This window comes from Nothoprocta perdicaria, unplaced genomic scaffold, assembly GCF_003342845.1.
Source record: "Nothoprocta perdicaria isolate Ctin4 unplaced genomic scaffold, notPer1 scaffold_194, whole genome shotgun sequence".
Taxonomy (NCBI): Eukaryota; Metazoa; Chordata; class Aves; order Tinamiformes; family Tinamidae; genus Nothoprocta; species Nothoprocta perdicaria.
In genome coordinates, this window is record NW_020455138.1 from 532487 (window position 1) to 541598 (window position 9112).

Consider the following 9112-nt stretch of genomic DNA (forward strand, 5'->3'; position numbering starts at 1 on the left):
GAAGTAAAAGTTTGCTATCCTTATTGAAGGAAACACATCAACATTGAGTTGTTGATCCTGGAATACCAGGAAGAAGGAGATTTAGTAAGTACTGCCACTAAAAAAATAAAAGGTTTATTCACCTCCCCCTTTTAAAGACCTCATTGCTGGAGAACTATTATTAAAAATAAGCTTTGCTTGCCAGGGCTTATCTAGTAAGTCAATCATTTTTACCCAGAAAATCTAAAACCTGTTTAAAGATCAGAAGTTCTAAACTTGACATTTTTCAAAATCTTATTTCTCTTGGATGTTTTCCATTATTACTTTATTTTACATTTACRTTGGCTATTAATAGTATAAGGATGACATGTTATCTCTATATCCAAAGCTGAAAACCAAACAGGATTCCCCTGTAGAATCTAAGATTAAATAACCTAGAGATTAAAATTAAGTGTGCTTAAAGCACTGGACCTCTAACCTGCAATGACTTTTATATCCATTTTTATCTCCAAAGGCATCTGAAGTAGTTCTTCAAAAAATAAGCAAATTTTGGATAAGAAAAAGTCCTAAGGAATACAGATCTCTCCTACTTATAACACTGAAAATCTCATTGGAAACAGTCCCAAAGGACTTATTTTAATTAGTCTGGAGAAGAGAGAGAAAYTGCTAATAGGAGTTCTTGTATGAAAATGTGCTTTAAAACAGCAGAAAGTCTCTGAAAATGTCAGAAATGGTATTTTAGTGCCTTCAATTACATTTCAGACAAACATAGCCTAACTACTTCAATGAACTAGACATTTTACAGATATATGCAGTACGAATGCAGTATGTGAGGCACCAGGCAAATTCACCGGTCCTTTCCCAAATCATGTGAGTTTACACTTTGATGAAGCATAACCAGCAAGAAACAACTCATCCAGTGTCACAGAACCATAGACAAGTGGAGTAAAAGAGTCAAGACAACATCTAGACCGTCCACTTGTCCTTAAAACATGTCCTTAAAAACCTCCATGGCTGAAGTCTCAACAAGCTTCCTAAACTATCTGGCCCAGTTTTTCCACAGTCCTTAATACCGCCTAAGCCAAACTTTAATTTTTTTTTATTTATTTTTTTTTTTTTTCAGATCATTTCCTCTGTTTTCCTCCAAGATCTCGCCTCTTGGGGGGTATCCCAAATTAGAAATATTATTCCAGGTGAGGCCTTACCAGTTATGAGTAATAAATATTATCAGTAAACTGGTAATAAAAAGAAACATTTATGTGATCAGTAGTGTATGCACTTGCACATACTGTGCCAAAGGCAGCCTGGGATGGATACACAGGCTAACCAACCACACACAGCTGCTTCACCACTGAAGCTGATGGAAGAAAAAAGTCAAGTTCATTGACTATCAAGTAGCATTTCAATAGTTTCAAAGCAATGTATCTATCTGGCCTTTCAGAGTATTCAGTGAGAGAAAGGAACTGCTGCCAAAATTTAATCAAAAGTACTAAAGACTTTGTCTTTGAGTTTTAATTTGATAAAATTTTAATTGTTTTTTAAAAATTACTCCTGTTTTTATGAACCTTACAATAAAAATAAAGAACGAAGTTGTCAAATTCTTTCACAGGGTCATCGTTAGGGAGCTGTAACAATAGGATACTGACTTGTCCAATAATACCTTGAACATACAATCCTACTCATTTTATTGCCTCTTGTCCTACAAATAACTTTASAGGCATCTCTCCTACCTTTCACAGACTTTCAGCAAGGATCTGCAGTTAGTTGTGACAAAGTCTTCATCTTCCTCTTGCTCTCTTCTTTCCACATCACACTTCTGTTTAATTTTTGGATTACAAATAGCCTCTGTAATTATATGGCACATATATTTGTCTTTCGGTTTGTTGCATGTGTCAAGACCACTGCAAACATTTCTCACTGTATTTTCATGTCATTTCCATCAAACTAGTAATGAAGTTACTCTTTAGGTAATTATTTTAATTTTGGATGTCTAACAGTCACTCAACTTGTACTTACATTTTAGACACCTAAAAAATACTCTTAAAGTAAGCATGCATATTTCCTATATGTTCAAAAATGCTGGTAGGTATATGTTGCCAAAACACTGCACAGTGAGATTTGTTTGCTGAAGATGTTTATAAGACGAAGACAGGTTTTCATCTGAGCAAGCAAGTCCCATTGTTGATAACAAATTCTGAACAATGACTCATACATACACTACAGTTCATTATCACACAAGTTTGAGTCACCCAGGACAAGTCGTTTTGCATTTATTCTGTTTGTTGATTAAAGTACACCAAAATTTGTGCTTAGATTATGTATGAGGGTCAGAAAGCAGGAAAGATCTGCTATATTGATTGCAGCAATTTATGCCTTGAAAACAGGTTGACATTTGATAGAAAAGCTGTTTTTATTAAATGTGACCTTCATATTTGCTCTGAAAGAATCAAACATTTGATGTGCTTTGAAGGATATTGCCAAACTCATTTAAAGTTTTATAACACTTTTTCGTCCATTAAATTTAGACTATAAAGGGAACATTTCCCAGGTCTAGAAAATAGAAAGGTCTAATCATTCTGACTAAATTATGTATGCAGATTAGGTCTTGGGATTTTGTTAAAAATATCCACATTTTTAAAACTAAAGTCATAATCAGAAAAATAGAATCAGATATTTAAAATACAAGATGAACAAATTCATGTAATTCAAGTGTGTATATGCATCCTCTTGTATGAAATACTTGATCCTCTTTTTTCCCCCCTTCCCTTGATGTGTCTAATGAGAACACCTTCTCAGAGAACTTCCTGTTTCAAGATTTCACCCTCTGTGATRTCAAGCTCTTTCCAAACTTCCTTGTACACTCCTTCAAGCAGACAGTGAACAATTGGTTGGTAACCAGCTTCTTTGGTAACATACTAAATATTATACCACAGTTCTTGTTCGGAAGACTGGAGTTTTGTCATTCCATGAATGGAAATATTTAGTCATTCCTATCATTTTTCTAAAACTTTTCAGGTTCTTTTATATTTTTTTTTTCAGAAGCATATGTGCAGACCAGGCATGAATTTCTATAATACAAAATACTCTTCTCTATTCCATTCCTAATAATTCCTAGCACTAAATTTGGTTTTCTGCATATTATTTATTATTGCTAATACTTTCAGAGAGCTATCTAACGAGATTCCAAGGTACCAGTACTGAATTACAACAGCCCTCATTCTATATGTGAAATTAAATTTATTTTTCACCATTTACACTGCTTTATAACTATCCACATTGAACTTATCAGTCACTGTACTACACAACACAGATTTGTAAGGTTTTCTTACAATTTTCCATACTCAACTCTTGTCTTTATTATCTGAATAACTCAGTATCATCAGGAATTTTTTCTCCTCATAGCTCACTTCCTTTTGCAAGCAATTTATGAAAATGTTAAGTAAATACTCCAGTGCAGATTGCTAGAGCTCAGGAAGCCTTTCTCTACTGAAAGGGCTGACTATTTACCCCTACATGCTGTTTTCTACTTTTTAAATATTTATCTCTTCAGGAAGTTTGCTTTTTATACTRCCATTGTTTATTTTCCCTAGAATTCTTTGATCAAGAACTTGGTGGAATGTGTTTTGGAAATCCAATTGGATTGCATCAACTAGATAATTCTTGCGTCTCCTCCATTACTATTTCTTTCATTTTTAAGATTTTATTTCTTTTATTTTTAAGTAAGAATTTCCTTTATTTTTAAGTAAGGATATATTCTGTAGCTGTTTGAAATTTCAGTTTTATTCTTCAGTTTGGCTTCTACTTATGAAATTGTTCTCCATGTCTAAACTAATATCTTTTTACTTGCTTTTCTTTTCAAGGCCCTTCACTACTTATTTTCTACTTAGTCTTTGATTATTGCCTAGCATCTACTCTTGACAACCTATTYCATTGCCCAATTCATATTGATTGTTTTAAAATCTTTGTGCTTTYCTCCTTAATATTTCCCATGAGTAAGAAAAGCTCTCCAGAAACCTCATGTTCCTTTATTGCCCTTAAAACTCTATTTTTCTATGCCAAAAATTGACCAAGGTGAGGCTGCTGCCAATAAGATCTCTTATTCTTACAAATATTTTCTCATTGACTTCTTGTGTTTCTCCACCTGTTTATAGCTACCTGCCAGCTCTTCTGCCTGTATAGACTGAAAGCTTGTTGAGACAGTTCTCTTCCTCCCTCCTTGTATTGTGTTTTTACAATTCCCTAGTGTACTTTTTGCTTTTGATCCACGACTAGATCCAACACAATAAACAGTAGTCATACTTATAAATAGAAAAATGTAAATACRTACAAAGGAATAGCAATGTCTGCACAGTTTTATCTACTGTGAAAGAAAATTTACTGTAGAGAAAATTTAYATTTTCTTGTATTGCATAGGCCAGTTTTTCTGATGGTTGACAGACTTAGTCAAAGAAGGAGCAAGATGAAGATATGAAGTATATTCTACACAACTCTGGAGCCACTACAGATATCTTTGAAATGGCTCAAAATCTGCCAGATCCAGAGCTCAGTAGGGACTCAAGTGCTCCTGCATATATGTTATGCTTAACTGACAAATCAGACAATCTGCTTAGAGAAAACTGAGTTGATTGTAACAAATATGTATTTTTATATATATATTTACTATAGAACTCTCCCCTCAGAACTATAGCTGACCACCAATAAAGATAGCTTGCCACTAGAAAAAACATACACCTGATTGTTTACAAACTGCAGTTCATTCGAATCATCCACCTGCAGTGAGAAATAGCTCTTTCCCACGCCAAAGCGCTAAAACAACATCGGAAAGCCTCGGGTAAACAAATGCAACATTCATAGATCCAAGGATCTTACAGAGTATATAAATTATGAGCCGTGTTTCATTACTAACACTTTACAGCAGAGAATTTAAGGAAATGATGAAGAACAGGAATTTTTAGGAAGATAACAGTACTAACTAGAATTCCTGCTACATTTTCCATACCGATTCTTAGCTAACACTCTCTCTTCTCTTTCATCTATTTGAATCCAGCTGCTGGATTTTCAGTCCAAAGGCACATCATGATAAGGTGACACTACCAACTCCTGCTAAGCAACTGCTAATGATTTGCAGTAGAGCCAGACAGACACCAAAGCTCCTTACAAATCACCACACGTGACARTAAGGCAAACATAACATGCGCAAGAATTAAGTGTAACAAGAATAAAAAACACACTTTGCAATCCCTTTACCATTCTCAATTAAAACTAGATAATTGCTGGAATTAAAGCGCTTTTCTTCTCGCCTCAGCTGAAGTTGAGGGAAAGGAATTCAATAGCTGTGCTATTCTGCCATATGCCTAATCAATCTTCCTGATTGTGAAACCCTTCCCAAGGGCTGCACTGGCACAGGCAAAACTGCTGACCTGAAAAAAAATTATACAAGTTATAATAAATAGAGTCTATCAAATCCACATTCACTTGTCAGATACTACTATAGAGAATTAATTTTGAACATGAATTACTTCCAAGCAAGCAGGTTTTGGTATTTACAGACACTCGAGTTGGAAGAGGTAGGAGGTGCAGCAAAGGAATATAATTCATTCCCTAGCGTACTGAAGAAAGTTACTGTGTTCACGTGCTAGTAAGTAATACCATTATTACTGCAGCAATTTCAYAATTTGACTAATATTGTACACAGCTTGCTTGCCATTAGCCTGTCTTTGAAACATTCCTTTCCCTTGTAAATGGCRAAAAAGTTGTTCTTGATAATATACATTTGACAGCACAACATTAGGCAKGTAAGATACTGCACCTCTGTGCCCACTACCCATGTAATTTTTCAGACTTTGCTATCACAAGCCAATTAAGATTCAGAGAGCTTTCTCAAATATCAAAGGGAAATTTTGCTGACGGAAATCTTAAGGCTTTTTTTTTTAAAAAAATGTTATGGAATTGTCAAAGAAAGTAGCCAARTATCTTCAAAATCAGGATAATATCATTAAAAATTTGGGGAAAGAAATATTTCTTAGCCTTATTTTTTTAATATCRTCTGTCAATCATTTTCTGGGTAACCCTTCTCATATAACTCCTGGTTCTTTTGTTTTCTCCTTCCTGAAATCCCAGTAGCATACACTTCTGAATGCATCACTACCTTCTAATAGCATTATGGCAATAGATCAAGTGGCTTATCAAACTCAGACAAATCAGACTTACATAAGTAAATTTAAAAAGTTATTGGTAATCCAGTACGAATAAGTACCTGGTAAAGAATTTGCCACAAAACAATCCAAATATTTGCTTTTGATGAGCAAGACCCAATCAGGCTTCACAAAAAAAAAAAATTAAAAAGATAAAAATAAACAGTAAAGGCAGTTGAAGATCACTTGGGAGCAACAGAAATAGAATCAAAAATTTCCACCTTTCATAACCAAATAATCATTCCTATAAATATTAAGCACAAAATTTTAAGAACTTCATTTTGCAAAGGAAATAAGAAGTTTCTCTGATTTCTCAGGAAATATAGTTCTCTGAACTATAGTTCTCTGAACTATAACATCTTTAAACAAAACGGTATATGGGGGCAGAATTTTATTTAGAGCAGCTGGAAAAGGAAAGTCTTTTCCCCACTCTTCAGGATATGTTTTTCTGTGTTTTTAACCCTTTTTCTTACTTTTAAAAGTTATGTTACTTTTGAAAATATTGTAAAAAAGTAGAGAGAAAAAAAAGATGAAATAAACTAAGGGCTACTATTGATCAGGGCAGAAAGCATTCAAACAAAATCTAATAATCTTTTCTCTGGGTACGAATATGTACTTTTGAGGGTCTTGTTTGTTTGTTTAGCCTCCTTTAGTAGCCCTTTTCCCCCCTCCCCATACTAAAAACCAGAAGCCTATAATTTAACAAGGTTTTGATTACTCTAAATTTCATCTTAATTAAAAACTAGCAACCTTATCATTCAAAGAGAGCTGAGCTGTGATAATACTAATAGCAAATAATAAAAGATGAATGACAAAAAAAAGTTCCTATCAGTAAACTGGAATGGGCAAAGTGAGAAAAGTATTGTGATTACATTATCTGTCGCATTGATGACATTATCTGATAGCTACAACTATATTTATATGCTAGTTATTAAACTGTGGTAACGGGTAGTATAAACTTTTTCTCTTATTTGCCTGCATTATTTTGGTGATAGACTAACCAAAGACATAGGGGACAAAAATGCAGCAATCTGAATGCAGTGATTTTCTCAACAAATGGTAATARATGAACAATTTCACTTTTCAAATACTTTACGAGATGTACTACTAAGCAACCTTAAGAACTTTAATTACCTTTGGCAATCACTCCTTCAAGCTCCTGTTCAACCATTTCTCTCACGATTTAGTTCCAGTATATTCATTAGTATGTATGCTTCAAAGTGACACCTGGTAGAAGAGATAAGCTTTGTTGTAGGCTTTTATTCGTGGGTAGAATATGGCTCCCTTTTCATTCCAGTAAGGCTGTGTGTACTTTTATACAGAAAAAAAACCTTTTTCTTACTTGACACCAAGAACTCTGAAGTCCATCACTCGCATATCACATCTCTGCAGTACTAACTGTAACGATGAGCACKCTGGTCTGTGTTCAGTCACAGAACCAATATGTTTAATGGCATAAATCTGATGAAAAAGCAAATGCAGTTGGAGACGACCAGCAAATCTTATTCTCTCTGGAAAATCTCGATGTATTGACTCACAATGGCTCGGGGCCTACAACAAGTGAAATGTGGCCCCCATTCTATAAATTGACATGGTTTCACAGGGATTAGCCGAACTACAATGAACTGTTTCATTTTTGGTAATATTGACCATATACTTAGCATTCCACAATATGTGCTCTGCAGTCGAAGAGCTTACAGATTAACATGGACAAGCAGAAGCAGTATCAAAGTCAAAACCACAGAGGACAGAGACTAATTTTGGTATTTTATAACCAGTTGGCTTATAACTGGACTTTTTTTTCCTAATTACTACATATTACTTTTATTATTTATATACTTACAAGACTATATATATAGATATATATACACACACACACATGCAGACACTACAAATTCACTAAAATGCATATCTTCACTGCTTTGAGTGAAAATGAATCAATCATTCAAAAGTTCCAAGAGAGAGAATTTCTTCCAGCTGTGCAAACATTCAATAGGCAAACAAAGCACTACTATTATAGGTGGTCCTGTACCTTAGATATGAACCTACAGAAGACATATTTTTTCCTTCCAGTTCCCTCATGGGCCTGCAGTAGAAGCTACAGAGTCAAGACTAACATCTCAAGCAAATATTTGTGTGTTTTGCTTTCCAAGTGGCAAACTGTTCCAAATCAAGTGATACCAAACATCGTATCCACTTAACATACTGTCAGCTGCAACTCGCCAAAATAGGCATAAGAAAAGACACACTAGTCTCCTTTAAACTAACTTTACCTACTATTTTTTCAAGTAACTTTATCAGGGATAATCCAGCCACTTGCTTTTTCCAAGGAGCTCTCCTTTATTCTTTCATACATGCCTCATCTATAGTTCAATGAAGTAAAAAACACTGCCATTTTCTGTGAACAAGGAGCTGCAGTGAATACATCTTACCATCTCTATGGCATCTATGAAACAGAAATACTTTTTTTTTTGATTAGCATAAAATCATCATAATATGCATTTTTATCTCTTATGAATTTAAGAATAACAAATCATTCAAAACACTTCATTCACTGAACTCAAAGCTGTAAGAGCTGTGTGATAATTATCAGCGTGAGGCTCAAGGGATACTGGATTATTATAAAACTAATTTATTGATTTAAGTTATTCGCTTAAAGTGACATGAATTTAATTATACTATCAGAAAGGTGTGAAAATTAACTTCAAAGGAAAGAAGAAATTAGACTCTTTTCTCCTTCCCTTTAATTAAAAGTAACAAGGAAACTGTGTTTCTTTCATTTAAGAAAGCATGGAATTGGATTTGTACCTGGTGATATTTCCAACCCAGTATTTCTGCTCTAAAACTGTCAGTAGTAGAACAGATTTGCATTCAAGGACACTATTCTGTTAAAAAAAAAAAAAAAAAAAAAAAAAAAAAAAAAAAAAAAAAAAAAAAAA

The 9112-nt window shown here is 34.0% G+C and overlaps 1 long non-coding RNA gene across 1 annotated transcript; it reads right to left on the reverse strand.

Moving 5' to 3' along the window:
- Positions 1-4681: 4681 nt before the first annotated feature.
- LOC112945619 lies at positions 4682-7620 on the reverse strand. The gene is made up of 3 exons (XR_003249057.1): positions 7516-7620; positions 7308-7400; positions 4682-5399 (listed from the first exon to the last, which is right to left on the reverse strand). It is a non-coding gene; the product is annotated as an uncharacterized LOC112945619 (long non-coding RNA).
- Between the last annotated feature and the right edge of the window lie 1492 nt (positions 7621-9112).